At 35.3% G+C, this 20,723-nt stretch overlaps 1 long non-coding RNA gene across 1 annotated transcript; it reads right to left on the bottom strand.

Moving 5' to 3' along the window:
* Window positions 1–18,927: 18,927 nt before the first annotated feature.
* LOC143432251 (uncharacterized) lies at window positions 18,928–19,410 on the bottom strand. The gene is made up of 3 exons (XR_013102923.1): window positions 19,382–19,410; window positions 19,096–19,236; window positions 18,928–19,021 (listed from the first exon to the last, which is right to left on the bottom strand). It is a non-coding gene; the product is annotated as an uncharacterized LOC143432251 (long non-coding RNA).
* Window positions 19,411–20,723: the final 1,313 nt, after the last annotated feature.

The following is a 20,723-nucleotide window of genomic DNA, read 5'->3' as shown; positions in this document are numbered from 1 at the left end:
TGACGAAGACTGACATAACGAGGAGATTCTTTAGGTCTGGTTACATATTAAATATGGCCCTAGTAACATATTAAAGAATCTTATATTTGATATAATAATTAAATTGAAAGGTTACGGTGCTTATGATGCAGAATGACGCTTCTAAGTGTCTACGTGTCAAAGTAATTGTGTTCTAAAGTTGTATACAATACGTTGACGCTTCTCAGTTCAATGCTTCAAAGCAAATACATTGTAAATTTCTATACAGCGGAATACTGCTTAGCAGCTTCTATACTAAAAAATATATAATTTCTAGAGATCGATGCAACAGGATGGCGCTTCTAAGTGTCAACGTGTCGAAGTAATTGAGTTCTAGTACTTTATGCAACGCGATGGCGCTTCTCAGTTCATTATATGGTGCATGCACTAATTACAGTGCATAGCGTCTCTAATTTTGTACAGTTGTTCCGTAATTTAGGAATATCCATTAAAAATTCCACGTTTTCGGTTAATCAATAAAATGTGGCTTATATGTTTGACATGCTACACTTAATAAAAGCTACACGAAACAATTGATTCAAACATAATTTTTAAATTAATGATAAAAGCGCTTCGTGCTCGCATATTGTTCAATTTTATAACCAAGATAGTAAACAATGAATAACTTTTTCAAAATTAAAGTCAAATACGCTGTACAAGCATTTGGTAACCATGTAGCTGCAGGTATGTACACACTACTGCTTACCCGTTTACTTCCAAATAAGGTCGACGGAACGGTAGAATTCATTGATCATTTTGATAAATTATTTCATATTTTAAGTTCGCCAACCAGAACTAATTCTAAAGAACATGGTGTAAAGTCTTTGTTGGGAGTAAAAACCAGACAGATTTTTTGCATAAATCATTGCTACGTTTAAACAGTATAAAAGTAATTAGTAGTAATAATAAACACGTTCGAGTGAAATGCTTTAACTGCTGGCAGATAAGAATAGAAAGATTGCAACATCTGCTCTCAAAGAAATAAACCTGGCAAAAGTCATTAAACAAGATAGTATTGCGATAATTATTCTAAAAAACCAGGCATGCATTTTGACAATTGTTGTATAAAATATCATACATCACTAACTTAGAATATAGATGCGTTAAATGCAACCAAAAACATAACCCAGGCGAATCCGAAAAAACAATCGCAACTCTAAGATACCTTCGCCAAAATTCAAGAATACCTCCTTACTTGGAAGCTCAAAATTAACCCTTTCAATACTACCGCCGCCTAATAGTGGCATCCACGAAACATTTTCTGCGTTCTACCGCCGCTCATTGGCGGCATTCACGAAACGTTCTCTGGGTCCTACCGCCGCTCATTGACGTTATCCACAAAACGTTCTCTGGATCCTACCGCCGCTTATTGGCGGCATTCTTAAAAAGTTACGTGGGTACTACTGCTGACCCTTAACGGCACCCACGGAAAGTTATGTGGGTATGATTACTCTCAATAGTGCGCATTACTTTACTATATAAGCTACGAAAAACAAATTGGTATGTTTGCTCATATCGTATGTTTACTTAATTTTTGAAATGTATAATGTACAATTTCAATTTAGTTCCCTTCAGGATGAGTGTAAAACGTTTGAAAGGAGAACAATGGATAAAGGAAATCATTGGTTCAAAAAGTGATTCTGATGAAGAAACCGAATATTATTGCCAATGAAGTGGTCTGATTGAAATGAATTTTATATGCTTTCCACTATCCATACCGCAGAATTTGCAGAAGTACCGAAAAAGTCGAGAAAAAATGAATTTATTCTAAAATCCAAATGTGTAATAGTACATATTAATAGTACATATTCCAAAAGATGATAACCTCGGCCATACTTGGAAAAAGGTTTAGTTACGATTCGTTAATTTTTATCAGTTTTATACGCCATAGATTATGGTAGCAAATAGAGTGCATTATTGGCATTTAATGCTTTTCTTTTTCCGAAAGGGTAAAAATGCTACACACGCGGCAAACAAGATATGCACTGTTTATGGCGAAGATGCTGTAGCTGAAAGAACTATGCGGAAGTGGTTTCCTCGGTTTAAAGCTGAAAATTTCGACCTTGAAGATCAAGAACGCCCAGGTAGACCGTCCACCACAGACGAAGATATGATTAAAACAGAAATCGGGAATAACCCAAGCCTGTTTTGTCTGTCTTTCCGTCTGATCCGCGAGATAACATTCCGCTGAAATCGGATTTCGGCCGAGGATTTGTTTAGGTTACGATAAAATAGTATAAACATTTTAAAAATATTTTTTAAATCAAGATTGCGCCAAGAATTTCTTTGGATCTATCCAACAATAAGACAATAATTGCGCTAATCCAATACCTATACAATTTATGCGCGTTTTAATCAATTTTTTAGTATGAAATTTATGGAACATTCGGAAGCGCAGAATTGTACAACTGATCTTGACGAGATATTAAATGTTGTCGACTCGTTAAATTCTACAGAGTTCACAGAATCCGTAGCATCATCCAATTTTAAACATTTGGAAGCATGATTATCGTGCAATGAATCTGCCAGAATCAAATGCATTCGAATATGTACACGGTTATTTAAAAAAAAAAAATTTAGTATACAAATTGTGTATACAATTTATAAATAAAAACAAGATTACTTTAAATTGTAATTGTTCCTTCCTAACTGATGAAAATCAGGAAGGCAATAATATTTGGAACTTTGAATATGGCAAGCAGTTAGTTTTGTGATTACATTAAAAAATTAGAGGAAATATTCGTTAAAAATATTGAGAGCAAGTGTTCTCATAAAAATATTGCTTGGTTATTTATTTCATTTAGTGCAACAGATAAACTTTGAACAATTATGCCCAAATGTCGCAATGATTTTTTTAATAAAATTATATCTCCGCATGCGCATATATTAACGGGATATAACAAAGCGTAGAAAAATAGTAACAGAAACGATGGAAAATTATTAACTATTTTACATTTATAAATTTTCCTTTCAACCGTTATTCTCTTTTTTTATAATACCTTGCAACGCGTTAACGTCACAAGTTAAGAATTTAGAGAATGATTGTTCTCAGAAAAAATATTGCTGGTTATTTATTTCAGTTAACGTAAAAGATAAACTTCGAACTATTATGTTTAAATTTTGCAACTGTTTTTTTTTTCATACAATTATATTTTCATATGCTTTACGACATCATAAGCCCTTCTCCATTCTAAAAGTATGTATTTAATTTAATATATGTATAAACGCGTATTAGAGAAATTTGTTGTATCATTCTTGTTGGAATAGCAAATTACAAAAATTAATATTTCAAAAAGCAATCTTAAAAGGGTAGAAAAGTGTTGTTTTTTTTCATGCAGAAAAATTATGTAATTGAATTTCTAATGCTTCTAAATATTGTTCTTAATTTAATAATATTAAAATAATGTTGGAAATAAAACTTTTGAATAACTAAAAATTGAACATTCATCGATCTGCTTGGGATATTAAATTGGTTAGCTGATAATACGGTTATATGTTTTAACAAAGTTCACTGTAACATCCTTTGTAATTCTATACGAATTTGATTTCAATTAAAATGTTTTATTTTAAACTAATATAGGCATGATACAAAAAAATTATGTGTCAGGATGCAACTCGCTTAGTAGAGTAACGTTCAGCCAGGTATTTGTTCAAATAATTCCTAGAAAAATAAATTTATTGATTTGTTATGTTATGCATCTTAAACTATACACTCTTTCCTTGATAGTTATGATTTTTGCATTATTTTAATCCTTGTAAGGCATATGCCAGAAACAAAACAATACAACTGTAAAGCATGGAGCGCATACACCCCACACTGCCTAAATGGAAAGTCCTTAAAAAAACGGTTTACATGGGAACATGTTAATAGAACAGCCCTTCGCAAGGTATTCTTTATTCTAAATAACCATTTATAAACCGAGATTCAGTAATTGTAATTCCATTCATGCGGAATCCAACAGTATAAGTTTCAAAATATCGTCTATCCAACAATATAAATTTCAATTGTCGTCTATCCACCTCTGATTCAATGCTTTAACAATTGACAATATATCACAAGTGGCTTGCTCTTTAAAACATGACAAGTAAGGGAAGATAATCATAATAAATAAATCTTTAACAAAACGAATTTAGAAGCAATTAAAAAAATGTGACTATTAATTAATATACTTAAAGTAGGATTTGCTTAAAGTAGGATAAACTGATCTTTAGTTTGGCTACCGTTTTAGAAGTTATTTAACATGAACACAAAATTAATATAATAGAGTTTACAAAAATTAATAAAATAAGATTGTTATATTCATTGTTATATACTTGACATACAACAGATCGGCAATCTTGCAGAAATTATTATTTCATTCAACAGATATTACATATATCAAATGCAATAGTACTTGTATGAAAGTCATCAGAAGACGCCTTGAAAGCAAAGCATGAAAATTAAATGCATAAGAGAGCGCTATAGCTGAAAAATTTTAAGGCAATAATAACAATATTCCATTATAAATAAATGATAGGTAACAATATACATTATGACTGAAAAACACTCCATCTTATTTTAAATTATAAACAGTTTTAATCATTATAACCATCAGTTTAAAAGTGTAATTACTAGGACATTACCTTATTCATTTCAGCGCAGCTCATTCTTTAGCACAGTATTTTTTAACATATTCTTAGTTTTTAAATAACTTTTTATGCTTCAGTTATTTCTTAGTTTAAATAATAAAATAAGTATTAAATAATATACCAAGCGTAAATATGATTATTTACTATATATATATATGGGCACTATACATTCCCTGTATTTAATGTTATATATAAGTAGGAATAATTTAATATTACTATATTACTTATTTTATAAGAATATAAACCATTTTTTGTAGATTAACTAACTAAGTAGCTTAACTAATATTCTAACACTTTTGTACATTCTATTACTTATTAATTCTAAACTATCCCAGACAACCAGCGATTGTAGCGCCAATGGCACCGGGTGGAACTCTAAGCACTGTGCTAGCACGGTGCTGCCTCTCAGTTCTCGTAACAGCACAGGGCTAGCACTGGAGCGACACTGCGTGTCACGGCACTATCAAAGCACGGCGATATAGCACAGGGGCGACACGGCGTGCCAATGACACTATCAGCTCACCATAGTGACACGCGTGGCAGTGGCGTAGGCTAATATATACCAATGAAGAAGCTGTTTGCATAAAAATTATAAACGAATATTAAAAATGACTAAACTAAGCAATTTATTTATTTCGATTCGAAAATAGATATACTGACACGAAAGAAAGATAGAAAAACTTCATTTTATTATTTTCTATAAACTATAACTTAATACAGCGATTTTTTCAGTAAAGTCGTTAATTACTTTATCGTAAAAATACATACACTTATTTTATAAATATTTTTTTCAACTCATCGTTAAAAATTCATGCGACAAAGGGTTATATTATTTTTAATAATCCTTACAAACGATAAAACCATGTACCAAAGGAAAAGAAATAATTACGTTCAATATTTTCACCTGAAAATTGTGATACGCTAGTAAAGTAAACGTAACTTAATTAGTTCAACATTTTATAAGTAAATGTATCATTTATTACATTTCCTTAAACAATATGCTGTCATCGTATTTAATACTCTCTATTGGCATGAATTTTCCTGACGAATTGAAAAAATATATATGGCTCTCTCAGTAACTATAAATGTTGGCAAAGAACTACCAAAACGTCTGTCAGTACTGACGTCTGTCAGTCTCTGACGTATTTAATTTGTACGGAATAACGTGATTCCCCATTAACAAATGTGACGCCTACGCCAATGCAGAAAAAATTTTTGAATGGAACGATGACACGCGTGTCACGCTGGTGCTGGCGCAGTATCATTCGCACGCGTGTTACGCTGGTAACTAGAACGTGCTGCCACTGCGTGCCGGCATTTTAGCTAACCAGTGCGGACGTAGATGACTACGGATCTGCTGACACTCCTCGGAAGTGTCGCTACAGTGCCGGTATGGTGTCGCCACCATCTTATCTTGTGTTGTCTGGGATTACTTTAAGAGCAAAATAGCTTTGCTCTATGTATAAACTACTGAAGTATAAATTTCCCTTAGTAGAAAGTTGTATTTCAGAGTCTTAACATCTAAAATTTAATACAAAAAAGAGAATTGTTTTGACAAAATACAATTTGCAATTTATCATAAAGATAACAATTATAAATATTAATAAAATGTATAAAAAAAAAAGGAGACCAAATTGAATTTAAAGAACCATCTCAAATTCTGAATGAAAAGGAAAAAAGAATAATAATGTAGAAAATTACAAAACATCTCCATGTAAATGCTTCACACAATTAGCTTCAGAAATTCATCATGAAAATTAGGAAAAAACAGGGCTTAAAATAGAGTGATAAGAAGAGCATAGAGTAATAAGAAAAATGAATTTAATGAATTTAATGATCCAAGATCAAATGGCAAAGAGAAAGTTACAAATAAATGAAATAAGTAGAAGAAAAGGGTCGATTTTTACCAAAGAGTTCATTAAAAAATTTCCAGCTTGATGGAAAGATATTATTTTGCTAACAAGAGTAGATTTTTGATTCATAATGAAAAAGTATAATAGTATGGAGGCAAATAAATAAAAGTTTGTAGTTAAGAAATGTAAAATCTACTTTAAGATACGAAGAAGGTTGTACAATTGTATGGGTATTCGTTTAGCCTGTCAAAATTGAGGAATTTGTATTTATCAAAAACATTTGAGATCAAACTAGGTATCTGAGATTTCTAGAGAATAATTGTTGGAAATGTTTAATTTATTACGCCATAGGGTATAAGTAGTCATGTCCTCTACTGAGTTATAATTCCATCCAAGAACTGTATATACATTTCTGCCAAGTATGTGTCTATGTACTTCTCATAATAAATTTTGTTCTGTTTCTAAGCACAGGTGAAGCTGTTTCTTTATTTATCCCAATGTGTTACCAGCAATTACAGTGAAAACACTCAAAATAACCAATAATAATTTTCTAAAAATTGTATGGGAATAAATGAGAATAACATAAGAATCCAAAATACATAAAAATTTTATCAACATAATGATCCTAAACAAAAAACAAGAATTATGCAGAAATATTTGTACTACGATTGTTTGAAAGTTTTACATCCATTTCTAAACTTAAACCCTATAGAGAACACATAGGACATATTAGAAAAATGGAAATAAATTCCAAAATTGAATTGCAAATGAAGCTGGAAGAAGACTGCAGCTCTATTTTTTCAAAATATTAAAAAAAAATTATTCTTAATGTGCTTAAATACTGTAAGATTATTAATCCGTTTGGATTATATGACTACCTGTAATCGTACATGTTCCTATATAAATTATATGATGAGTTCAGCTGGTAAGCTTGCACTGATGTATTCAAATGTATTCAACTTCTTTCCTAGCTCTTAAATAGCTCGGAAATGTATTCTATAGTAATGTACAGAGACGTAAAGCCTTCTCAAAACTATCTTTTTTTTATATCTTACATGATTTGCTTTAAGGAAAAATGATTTCATTTTCTTCATACCTTAAAAAGCAGCCGCAAGGAAATCTTCCTTTTGTCATATAATACAATCATATTATGACATTTTTGGTAAAGAGTTGCTTCTAGTACTACACATTCAAAGTTTCAGACAAAAATATTTACTAGTTGCTTTTATATGACATTTTAGGTATTGCTATGCTACTATCCTTCTTGCTGAGACATTTCAATCAGATTTTACAGGATACTACAAGGTATTTAAATGCATTACCATTGGGTTAAGTCAAGGAGATTTGCAATAAAATTTTAAAATCATAAATTTTTATAAAATTTACGTACAAAATATTTATTTAAAAAAAAAACTATATATTATCCTATTAGTGCCAGTCGTCCCAATATAAGGGTTTATATAAATTTTTTGTAAATCCTTCCTGTTATCGCTTGGTCTACATATACAAATGAAGTGGTGCGTTACTTTAGTTTATATTATATAGTTATTATTATATTAGTTTATATTATATTAGTTTATATTATATAGTCAGTTATTTAGTTATATGGTTAGTTATATAGTTTATACATGTATGTTACATATGTATTTTGTGTTTAGTTACACAATTTTCATTCGTCAGCTTCTCTGTCTGCATTAGTGGGTTATTGAGACAACTTTTTGTCTAAAATGTATTCTACCCCTAAATGTTATTGTCAGAAAAAATTGTTCTGAATTTCAAACTACTACTTTTTTATCAAATAAATAACTCAGTATTTAAATTATTCTTACTTACATATAGCAATAAATACAGGCAATGTATAGTGTCTGTAATTAGTGTGAGTGACCGTAGGTACATATGTATGTACAGAAACTTTTACCATTTTCTAAATCACTTTTCGTGCAACATATAACATTACAATTCTCCATAAACTGTTTCACTAACCTTAAAACAATGGGCATGTTTTTGTTTGTGCCTCCAGCAGCAGTAATACAGCAATCAATTTACATTAAGCCTCACGAAACGACTACGGCAGTTTCCAATTCGCGTGCTTCGATGTAATAATCATAAACGTAAAAGGTTTTGTACTAGATAGCTCTCAGCACTAGATAGCTCTGTAACAGATACTTCGATATAGAAGAATACAAGAGGATAAAGTACCTTGAAAAGAATGTTCTCATAAATTTTCGTTCTAATACTGACACAAATTTTTCGCGGCAAATGTGAAAGAATCTTTTGTTCCTTTTGGTTTTATTAACACCACCTTAAACTACACTTAACCTAAAGCGTAATGTACTTTACAGGATTGGTTATTTACTTTACAGAGATTTATCCTAGGGATTTTGGTGCTGCATTTTGGTACTGTTGTATGGGAAAACTATCGCTATAATACCATCACGGTTCAACATGAGTTTTATGCTTATTAATTTCTACTGGTTTTACATTAGTTGCTGTCAGTCGAAGTCGTTTGGAAATAACTCGTCGAGCGTAAAACTTGCCATTTCAATATTTTCGTTTCTGTCGTTCTTTTTTTCTCCTTGCACCCAGACAACACACGATAAGATGGTGCCGACACCGTGCCGGCACTGTGGCAACACTTCTGGGGGGGTGTCAGCAGATCCGTAGTCATCTGTGACCGCATTCGTTAGCTAAAATGCCGGCACGCGATGCCAGCACGTTCTACTCACCAGCGTAACACGCGCGTCTTCGTTCCATTCAAACATTTTTTCTGCATTGGCGTAGACGTCACATTCGTTAATGGGGAACGCGTTTTTCCATATAAATAATATCCGTCAGAGTTCAGATGTCCACATACGAGTACTGACAGACGTTTTGGTAGTTCTTTGCCAACAGTTATAGTTACTGAGAGAGTCATATATATTTTTTCAATTCGTCAGAAAAATTCATGCCAATAGAGAATGTTAAATACGATGGCAGCATATTAATATGTAGTAAATGATACATTTACTTATAAAATATTGAACTAATTAAGTTACATTTACTTTACTAGCGTATCACAATTTTCAGGTGAAAATATTGAACGTAATTATTTCTTTTTCTTTGGTACATATATTCTTGTGGTACATGGTTTTATCGTTTGTAAGAATTATTAAAAATAATATAACCCTTTGTTGCATGAATTTTCACGATAAAGTAATTAACGACTTTTCTGAAAAATAATCGATGTATTGTATAATAAAGAGAAATTTTTATATCTTTCTTTCGTGATAGTGTATCTATTTTCGAATCGAAATAAATAAACTGCTTAGTTTAGTCATTTTTAATATCCGTTTATAATTTTTATGAAGCTTTTACAGCTTCTCCATTAGTAAATATCAGCCTACGCCACTGCCACGCGTGCCACTATGGTGAGCTGATAGTGTCATTGGCACTGCCGTGTCGCTCCTGTGCTATTCGCGGTGCTTTGATAGTGCCGTGACACGCGTGTCGTCCCAGTGCTAGCGCTATGCCGTTACGAGAACTGAGTGGGAGCACCGTTCTAGCACAGTGCTTCGTTCCACCCGGTGTCACTGGCGTGCCAATCGCTGGTTGTCTGGGCATACGTATTCACTACTTTTATTTTGCACACTCATTCATTACTTTCTGTTTACATTTTATTATACAATTTTTCTATGAAAACTCTATAATACTCATTTTTTTAATGTTTATGTAATATGTGCTATATGTAGTCTGAGTGCCAGTACAAATATAAGTATTGGATGTAAGTGGTACGTGTATTTTGTTTAGTGGTACGCACAGCTGTTCTTTACGACGCAAACATGGGTGCATCCTCTTCGCCCGTGGAGTAAAGATAAATTTGCTCGTTGATCACTACCCGTGCGAGGAGCGCAACGCGGACATCGCGATAACCGTATTTGCGAGAAGCGTAAAGTACGCGTTGGTAGGTCCTTTTCCCCCCCTTCCCCCCTCCTTTCTCCCTCTATCTTAAGGGTTCGTCTGGCAAGCTAGAGGAAGGAACGACCATGAAGAAGATGTCCCTCTGGCTGAATAGCAGACCGCGGGTTCGCGGAAGAGCTGTGCGCCGAGGTCGCGTGAGGGACTCGGCGGTGGAGGAGTCGAAAGCTTGGTCAATGGAGGAGACCCTTCAATTAGATGAACATCACAGTAGGCCTTGCGAAGAGATGACCGCTGCCCGCCGTCTACTACGACGAAGAGGATGTTCTTTTGGATGTGAGAAGAATCTCAACCCCTCTGAACCTCCTTAAAGAGAAGTCAAAAGTCCAGCGGCCCTGCTGGTGAGCCATGGGAGCGCGGCGAGCGAAGCGCACCGCAATTCAAATAGTCAAGAAGACCACCCTCAGAGACACCCGAGGGGGCGAGAAGAGGTGATCGCCGAAATCCACCGATTGATGCCCCGAACAATACCGAAGCGTACAGCCCACCCCACCAAGGAGCCCCAAGGAGGATCTAGGAGACCCGAGGATCACCAGCGAATTCAATTAGCGAGCGAATTAGCAAGTGAATTAGATTTGTGGAAAGAGAAAGCGAGAGAAAGAGGGAGAGAGAGAGGATCGAAGTTCAGGACAATCTGGAGAAGAGAGCGTGAGTTCTTATACGCTAAAGCGTCCCATTCTTCCGCTGCATTTCTTTTATTGCATATTGTGTATTGTATCTGATATCGTGAAGCGGGTTGTGATCCCCGGTCATTCGCGGCGTGTTGCGTAATTCCCGTAGCCCTTGGTAAATCCGCGTCGAGGCAATATAAAAAGAAGCCGTGACTTCAGTATCCCGCGACCCGAATTTGCGTACTCGGCTAGACGTAGTTGAGAGAAGGAACATTTCGAAGTTTCGAGGGTTGTTTCGCCCCTGGTTCCTCGGGTTGTGTAGTCTATTTCTTCGCTGCTTTCTGAGTAGCTGGCGCCCAAGAATCTATAGTCTTGCCGCCCCCTTCAAAATACCCCCGTTTCGGTGATTATTTTTTTGCGTTTGTGAGCCCGTGAGAAGTGTACGTGAGGGGATACCCTGTAACGATAGATCGCTTTAGATTAAAGTATGTTTTACACCTTAAAGCGTTTGGACAAATAATAACCCTTTTGTCGAGCTTCCCTGACTTACTGTAGGCGGGTCTCCGTCACAGTAAATATGTCAAAAAAATTAATAGAAATAGAAAGGTCTTATTTCAATATTTCTTTAGATAATGCCATCTAAATTACTTTAATTACAACTTTATATTAATATGTGCCATTTTTAATTTTTATCATTACGAAAAAGTTTTTGAAAATAGTTATGATGTATTGGAAAATGGTTTTTAGGTAAAATGTTCATACCAGATTGCATTCATTGTTACATTAACTAACTTTTATCAAAACTGGACTTACACCTCATTCAAAGAACCCAGCACCTAAAATACCCATCCCTGATCTTTAAAATCTTAGGATCTAATAGATTTTTAAAATCTGAAAAATCTTTAGGACAGGCAACGCACAAACAAAAAAAAAAACTAGAGCATGTAACACATCTTACATCTATGTAGCACAGTAAACATGAAACATATCAGTTTTGCTTTAGTATACAGTAGACCCCTGTAAGCTGGAGAAACGTTCCGCGTAACAGAAAATCTCGTTATATGATACATACATTATAGGCGTACACTTTGTGTAGCTGGCGTCCAAGAGTCTGAGATCTCGTAGCTTCGAATTCCTTCATTTTAACCGGCAAAGTTTGCATTCACGAGCACGCGAAAAGTTGTACGTAAGCGTATAGCTTGTAGCGAGAGAACGATTTGTATTAAAGTTCGTTTTACCCGTTAACGTGTTCGCTTAATTGATCTCTCTCCGAGCTCCCAGGGCGAGGAAACGTCGGAACCCCGTCACAGTTTTGTATATGAAATGGATAATATACGATGCATACAATATATATGATACATACAAAAAGATTGTGTGTTATAGACTAATTTCAACTTGTGTAACTGTACACTTTTATGTGAGTAAAATTGCCAAAGCAAGTGGTGCTTCCTACTATACTGTAGATACTTTACTGTACATTCCTCATTTCTCGATTTACCTTGTATTTATTAAATATGACTCCTTTTAAGTAATATGTAATCTTTGAGTTTTCCCATTTCTCAGTTTATATAATTAGAAAATTAATTACCAGTGTAAAATTTTACAATTTTGTATACACTCATGTTCAAGATTAGCCTTGAACTTGACTCTCTTCAATGGTACGATTAATTGATAGTACACAGCACCAGTGCATAACTCCTCGATCTTGGTAAATGACGACTACAGACAATCGCGCCAGCTCAGATTTTCAGTGGTCACATTTGTTGCATAGACATTGACAGCCATTTTTGTAATCCCTCTCCTTAACTAATAATATCAAAAACATAACAACTCGCAGATTAAAAAATACAGTTGCAAATTTATCATGCGTTAGCAAAACACAAATATCTTATCTAAAATATATATTATATATAGAACACATTGTACTGGGTAAAAACGGTCCATTATATCCAATCCATCTTTGACCAAACAACGTGTTTAAATACTCACTCTCACATTACGTATAATAAAATTAGGCTGACTCTGGATGAAATCTACCGTTGACACTTAAATGGGGTACATTCAGAATACGGTTTATGAACACTGAAGTAAACATCGCATACGATGGAAGCAAATAAGTTGATTATAACGCTAAAGAAAAGAACGTTTATATCTCAGAAAGTGTTAATCCTTTCAACTATGTTTACTATGTTCTTTTTTAGCGGGTACAGTCTATATACTATGTAAATGTTGAATGATTTTTTTCTAACACCCCGTACAGAAATGACGGGTTGAAAAGTTAATAGGTAACGTGATTCGATGATAATAAAAATTGACCGATTAATTGGCAAAGGATAATTAAAATCTGTGAAATACTATTTTAGTATTTAGAGAGACTTTATAGGAATAAAATTCCATTCACTTTTTTGGCTCGAAACACTGGCCGTCGACATATTCGTAGATTTTTTTCTGGCGTGCCACGATGTTAAATGCACGCATATTTTTGCAGAACTTCACACCAGAAGATATAGAAACGAATTTTATTAGACAATTGAAATGTTTTCTATAGTTAACCACGACAAGCCGCCGTGGATAACAAACCAAGAGAAAACGATCGCGATAATCCAGGCGACACCAACACGCATCCGACCGATCACGCTCATCACGTGAGGCTGTGGTCACAGTATACAATTCTCGCAACTCTCCTGATTTTGTCTTGCCAAAAATTTAATGCGTGTGCGCGTCATTACGATTTCGATAGCAAAGCCATCTGAACTTTTGCCTCGCTTGCTCTTTACTTTCTTTTCTCTTTATTTATTAGCAGTCTTGTTTGTGTAATATGTTATGTATTAACGTATGCTGTAACATAAATGCGCTTTGAATGCATGGGTGTGCGTTTATACGAAATATTTAATTTTGAAGTAAATCATTGACTTCCTTTTCTGTGATTTGTATCGAGGTGGATCGAGTAGCTGAAATATGAAACAAGAAAGGAGTTGGAAGAAATGAAAAATAGGATGTAATATATAATTGTACATATACCTCTATTGTAATAAGCATATTTTCATTAAAAATATGTTATCTTCGGTTTTTCATTATCGGAACCTTTACTTTTAAAATATTAATGTATATATATATATATATATATATATATATATATATATATATATATATATATATATATATATATATATATATATATATGTTGCAGATATATTTGTACAGGTATATATAAAATAATTGTTAAACAAATATTAAAATAAGACATGCAGTGTATAATGGTAATAAAATGTTATATGGTAAATAAATATGGGACAAAAATAGAGCCACAAGCCGCCATAAAGAAGACAAAGGCACGAGCATGGGACGAGCTTCTGCAAATATTACGTTAGCAACAATAAGAAATTACGTCCGTGGTCGCCCCCACTGACAGAATCAATGGAGACGCCGTCCTTGAAGAGCCCGTGCCGATGATCAACTTGATAAATTCTCAAAGACCCGATTCCCACGGACCCGATTATTTGGTCACAGGGAAAGACGTCTCCGAGAAGAAGATGGCTCACGAAATAATAACATGACGTCGAGGGCATTTAGTGTTCCGAAATCAAGACTGCGAAGATTATTCTCGACATGCTTGAAGATGAGCACATTGCCAAGAAGTTGGAAATCCAGCAGGCTGGTCCTACTTCGCAAACCCGGAAAACTGAAAAATTCACTGGCCGATTGTTCTGTTCGACAAGATTGAGAAACTGTTTGAAAGAATAATCTATGATCGTGAGGCAACCAAAATTCCAGGGATAAGCATGCTTATGCGACAAATAATGTGAAAACCAAACATGCTTACAACACCGGACGATGTCCAGATGGTCCGGACGGTTTCCATCACTGACACTGCTTAGTCATAAGGGGCATTAACCTGTTTAACCAGTTCACTGTGGTGCCCTCGGTTGAGAGCGCGCACAGTTTTGTGTCGCCAGAACGAGCCATGACAAGTATACTCGTCAATCACAGTTAACTGGATAAATAAGGGCTCATCTTCTGCGGAGTAGGTGGAAAAGTACAGCAATCCGTGTCCTAAGAGGATACCGTACGATATTTTACGACGCGGTAACATTACTGGCGGACTTTTTTTACAGTTAGAATATCTGTATTATAGAAGAAATAGGCGGCCGTGCTCCATCCAACGTGAAAGGAAATCAGAAGGGAAGCGAGGAGATTTACCTTTGCAAAATGGAAGGACAAGCTCGCACCTGTGGCGAACCATAGAATCGTTGGAGCAATTCTATCCATTTTAGATAAATGAGTAGAAAACAAAAACGAGCAACTCGACACGATTGCTTCTGTCAATACCTGTACAAGATCAGGAAAGAAGCTACAGCTGAATGTCATCATTGCAGTGATGGAGAAGACTCCAGCATACACTGAAATTCTATCTAGCATAGGAAACGCAGTGTCGCACTCTCTCTTAACACCATTCTGACAAAGATACTGAAAGTTCTTTTCAGAGCGAGAGTCGCTTCAAAGTACCCACCAGGTAAGTATTCCCAAATCATCTGTCCATAGACATGTGGCAGCGTGCGTATCTTTGCTTGCACGCAATGATAAAGATCCGTTTTTAAAACATTTAGTGACTGGTGATGAAAAGTAGATTTCGTACGACGATCTCCAAATAACTGGCAAATCGAAATTGTACGTTTTTTTTATCACGATAATGCAATGTCACATGTCGCACAGCATGTGCATAAAAAATACGTGAATTCGGTTGGCAAATTTTATTACACCCACCATATTCTTTGGATGTCGCTTCAACTGATTACCACCTATTTCGGACAATGCAACATTTTTTAGCAGAAAATAAATTTGATAATGTCGAGTCTGTAGAAACCAACGTAGAAAAGTATTTTAACGAAAAATCACGGAAGTTTTATAGTGACGGTACAATGTCTCTGTCAAAAGAAGGGACAAGGTTCTGAAACGAGGGGGTGATTACATTTTTTCATAAACCTTGAAGGTATTTTTCGGATTAAGTAAGCATGATGTATTTAAATTACTACCAATCAATCCTGAGAGCGGAAAGTTGGGCCACGTCCCCGGTTCAGCACCGCATCTATCCGTTGACGATTTGGTGGATGATGCCGGGAACGAGGGGTAACACTCATGGAATAGCAACAGAACTGATCTGCATTTTCGTTTTATTTTTGTTTCCTTTTAATTTTGAAGCGTACTATAAAAGTTATTTATTGAAATCATAGAAAACAATTAAATCTATATCTAGATGACTGGCTTTGGATTCAGACACAGTAAAGACTGGAAATAAAATTTGAATTTATATTTAATAGTTAATTTTGAAGCGTATTATACATTACAAGAGTTACTTATCGAAATCATAGGAAATAATTCAATCTCTAAACATTCTTATCCTTTTGAAATCTTTAGATAAGAAGTTGAATTGCTAAATTTTTGTCTTTTTCTTTTGGAACGCTCACAATTTTTATGTAATGGGGATGGATGACTAGGAAGGGAGTGCTGACGTCATGGCAATTGCTTGTTCCAGCACTCTTGATGCGAGGATGGTGACGGGTAGAAAAAAAAGCATGATGTATTTGTCGATGAAGATGAGAATGTTTTAAATGATTTTTATCGGACTTTGAAAGTGATGATGAGCAGAATCCTGAAGGCATTGTAATGGCTCGTGATGAAACTGTGTGGGGAATAAAAGAGTAAAAGAAAGAAAGAAAGGTCAGCAATTGGAAGACCACCGTTTGCCTTTGGAGAAGTGTCAATTCCAACGGCACATGCCAAATGAAATATTCTGTCTGGTGAGACTAAATCAGCATTTTCGGTGATAATAGATCATACTATCATTGACAGCATAAAAAATGTACAGAAGCAGAAGCCTTGCGAGTTTTGGGGATCGAATTGAATCTGCCTATTCTAAAATTATATGACTGCATTGCACTCCCGTTGCATTCGAAATGGGGACATCCCTTCTTTTCGAATGTTATGAGCGGAAACGCTTTCTTAGAAATTTTTATATTTCTCCGATTTAACAACAGAATGCAAGGAATTCAATGTTTGAATGTGGACAATTTCGCTCCAATTTCAGACGTAGGGAAGAAGTTGGTTGAAAATGGCCAAAGCTGTTACAAGCCAGCCGCAGATCTGAGCATCGACGAGCAACTCTTTCCTACGAAAACAAGATGGAAATTTACGCAATACATGCCAAGTAAACCTGACACATTTGAAATCAAATTTTGGTTAGCGTTTGACGTGAAAACCAAATATGTTGTAAACGGGTTGTCATTTTTAAGACGGGATAACACAATTTGTTATCATTAAAATAGCCGAACCTTTCACCAACTGTGGGAGAAATATTACATCGGACAATTTTTTCACCGCTACATCTCTGGCTGCAAAATTGTTGACAAAAGCGATAACATTGGTCGGAACAATACGTGCTAGCAAACGGGAGTTCTCCACACTTGCGAAAACAGCAAAAGATAATTTGAAACTTTTTTCTACAATAACGTATAAATTAAATGACCGTAGGCTGACAATTTATAAATGAAAACAATTTAGAAATGAGAAAAAAGGTTACGTTACTGAATACTAAACGTAAATCCGTCAAAACCAAAAGCAATAGAAAGGAAACACCAGAAACGATCGGTTCTTATAATAAAACTTAGTTTGCCGTCGATATGGTTGACCAAATGGGGAGAAAATATATCGTCAAATCCAAATGTAGTAGATGGCTTGTACAAGAATTTTTTAATATCTTGGATTTCGCTCGAATTAATACATGGATACTCTATCAGGAAACAACTGGGTTGAAAATGTCAAGGCAATGTTTTCTGCTACAATTAGCAGACGAGCTCATTGCAGAGTATCACGAATTTCGTGAAAAAAAAGAAAAAATGGAAAACCAACGAGGAGGAACATCAAGCAACTCCATCAACAATACTTCTTTGGTATAAAACAACTCAAACTTGTATAATTTGTAAAAGATTTGTCTGCGGAAAATGTACGCAGGAGAAACCAATCGTCTGTAAAAAATGTAACTAATACGGATGTCGGTGTCACGTCTTGTAAAGCAGAGGCCACGAAATGGAAGCTCTGACTTAGTAGAGCGACCGACTAGAGCAGCACGGGGATCCAATGTGTTTTCTGCACGAGAATCTTCAAAACGCGAGCCAGCCTGTCAATACATGAGAGATCGAAACATACCCCTGTAAGGAATCTAAAGAGAGCAACTGCTCGCTCCAGCTTAAGTGGGAACCGACTATGCAATAGAGCCTCGGTCTGCTCAAAGGAGGAAGTGGATCTCCTAAAAATATTAAACGAACATTTAGAAAATCTCACAGAGCTAAAATTCATCAGATTTCACATATCTTGTCTTGTCTGGCGTCATCTGGCTTCTGTGGTACTTGGTCGCTCCTTAAAAGCCATTAAAGTCGTACACCACGGCGGACGGTATCGGACCCTTATTTCAGCAACTATGGCCGACGTCATTGCCCTCTGAGAAACAAGCAGCAATACCTTGGAGCGAGCGAGCGACTGCATGTGCTTTCTCTCCAACCTCTATAACACTTTCACTGCCACGCCGAAATCACATGTTTTGTTCAGAACGCCACGGGAGTCCTCTTATCATTTAAAGCATATAATGGCAAAATAAAAATAAATTGATGATATAAGACAAATTTTTAATTGGTTATTAAGGCATATTTTATTTCAAAGTATCTTATGTATATCGGCTATATTTTAAATGCACTAACTGTCAATTGCCATTCATTTTTTACAATTGTAAACAGTTGAAGCGCTCCGGTCACCAATGACCACCGTGGTGTCATAGGAAAAATCATGGCCGGTCATATATCACCAACATGGCAGTCAAAGTGTTAACCTTCTTGGGCCATCTTAGTGAGAATTGTTCTGGTTTCCTTTGTATTTTGGGACATGACACCGACATCCGTGGAGTCTCTGAAACTCCTTTAGGTACTAAGAAAATACAAAGACACCACCGAATATATTAAACTAAAGTTAAACGGACTCACCGCTCATGTGGTACCAATAGTAATTGGTTGTAAGGGAGCAGTCCCTCTCGTCCCTCGCCATGTAATAAACAATCATACAAGGACTAAAAAATTTGGTTTCCTTATTGGTACCCGTAAGTGTCCGATTTATTATTCCAGTTCCTGATATTGCGCCACACAAAGAATAATTAGGGTAATTGAAAAAACAAAGATCAGTATCGAGACAGCTTTGAGTTGGAGCACGACACGCAATACGAGCTTGAAGCATCCCGCGTGCCGATGCTCCATGAAACGCAGTACATCTAACCGTTTCTATGTTCCCTTCCCTTGTTTTCCCTTCTTTTCGGTCCACTATCCCGACGCGATACTGAATGAGTGCCAGCGTGAGTGTTTGTTCAGGTTGACAAACAGACAACTTTCGGCACCTTCTTTTATGCTAAAGAAGCCGTGACGTCAGTATCCCGCGGGCCGTAATTGTGTACTCGGCTAGCCGTGGCCGAGATAAGGAGCCCTTCGAATCTAGGAGAGGCGTCCATTCTCGTAATTTTCAGATTCGCGTAGTCCCTTTTGAGTGCTACACTCCAGCATTCCTCTAGCGTTTTGAGTTACTTCGTCGCTTCGAAGTCCTCCCAATAAAACGGTTATTTTGTGCTAGTGAACAGACCCAAATTTGAACACAGGCGTTTTAACCGATACGGTGTTCGCGTAGTTAACCCCTCCCCGAGCTCCCCAGGCAAGGATGCGCCGGATCGCCGTCACAAAAACCTCCTCACATTATTTTTAATAAATAATGTAATATGATTAGCAATACTTTATTCTTTCTTCATTTCATAATATACTGTTCTCTGAATTTTGTAAATACCATTTGTAATTTGGTTTTATGAGCTTTTTCTCCAACCTTAGCAAATTCGTCAAATTAACCCGGTATTCTTCGCATAAGTACAAAATCTTTTTGCAATATTATACCAAATGTATTGCTAACTATAATTTATTATCGAATATTAATTGTAGGACTAACTTGGTGCTCGGTCTACGCGCGTGCCTGCCACTGAACGTCCCATCTTTTGCATGGGATCCCGCACTACTCAGCTTATAAAATTTCTTTCAAAATTGAATATTTATAGATTAGAAATTTCAAAAAGGATTCAAAGTGTAGGAAAGTAATTCAAAAACATTAAATACTATTCACCTATACTCTTATGCATTGACAACAATATTACAGGAAAAAGAAGAAATAATTTGTACTATTAAAGTTACTACCAAAACTTGTTGATTCATCGGCTTTTGGTTTTCATTAACTTGACCATTCTTGATTTCCGCCAAGATCATTGAGGATTCAAAAGTAAATATGCACGTACTGTGAATAGAAACTAATATAAATTGTAGTAGAAAATATGTAATGCAATAATTGTAAAATACAATAAACTCACAAGTGTAATTAATATCTCCCGTGGAATAAGGTGTAATAGATCACGATACATATTTTTCAAATGATAGTATTTTTTAGACGCATATGTGTATGGTGTCTGTAAAACTTGATCAATACTGCTCGTAAATAAACAAAAGATTAACCGTAAAATCCATCGATGATAATAAATATGATTAGAATTAAACCAGTATTTGTCAACTTAAAATCAATAACTCTGTTT

The sequence above is a fragment of the Xylocopa sonorina genome, unplaced genomic scaffold, assembly GCF_050948175.1.
Source record: "Xylocopa sonorina isolate GNS202 unplaced genomic scaffold, iyXylSono1_principal scaffold0072, whole genome shotgun sequence".
In the NCBI taxonomy this organism is placed as follows: domain Eukaryota; kingdom Metazoa; phylum Arthropoda; class Insecta; order Hymenoptera; family Apidae; genus Xylocopa; species Xylocopa sonorina.
This window is presented reverse-complemented; position numbering and strand designations above follow the sequence as displayed.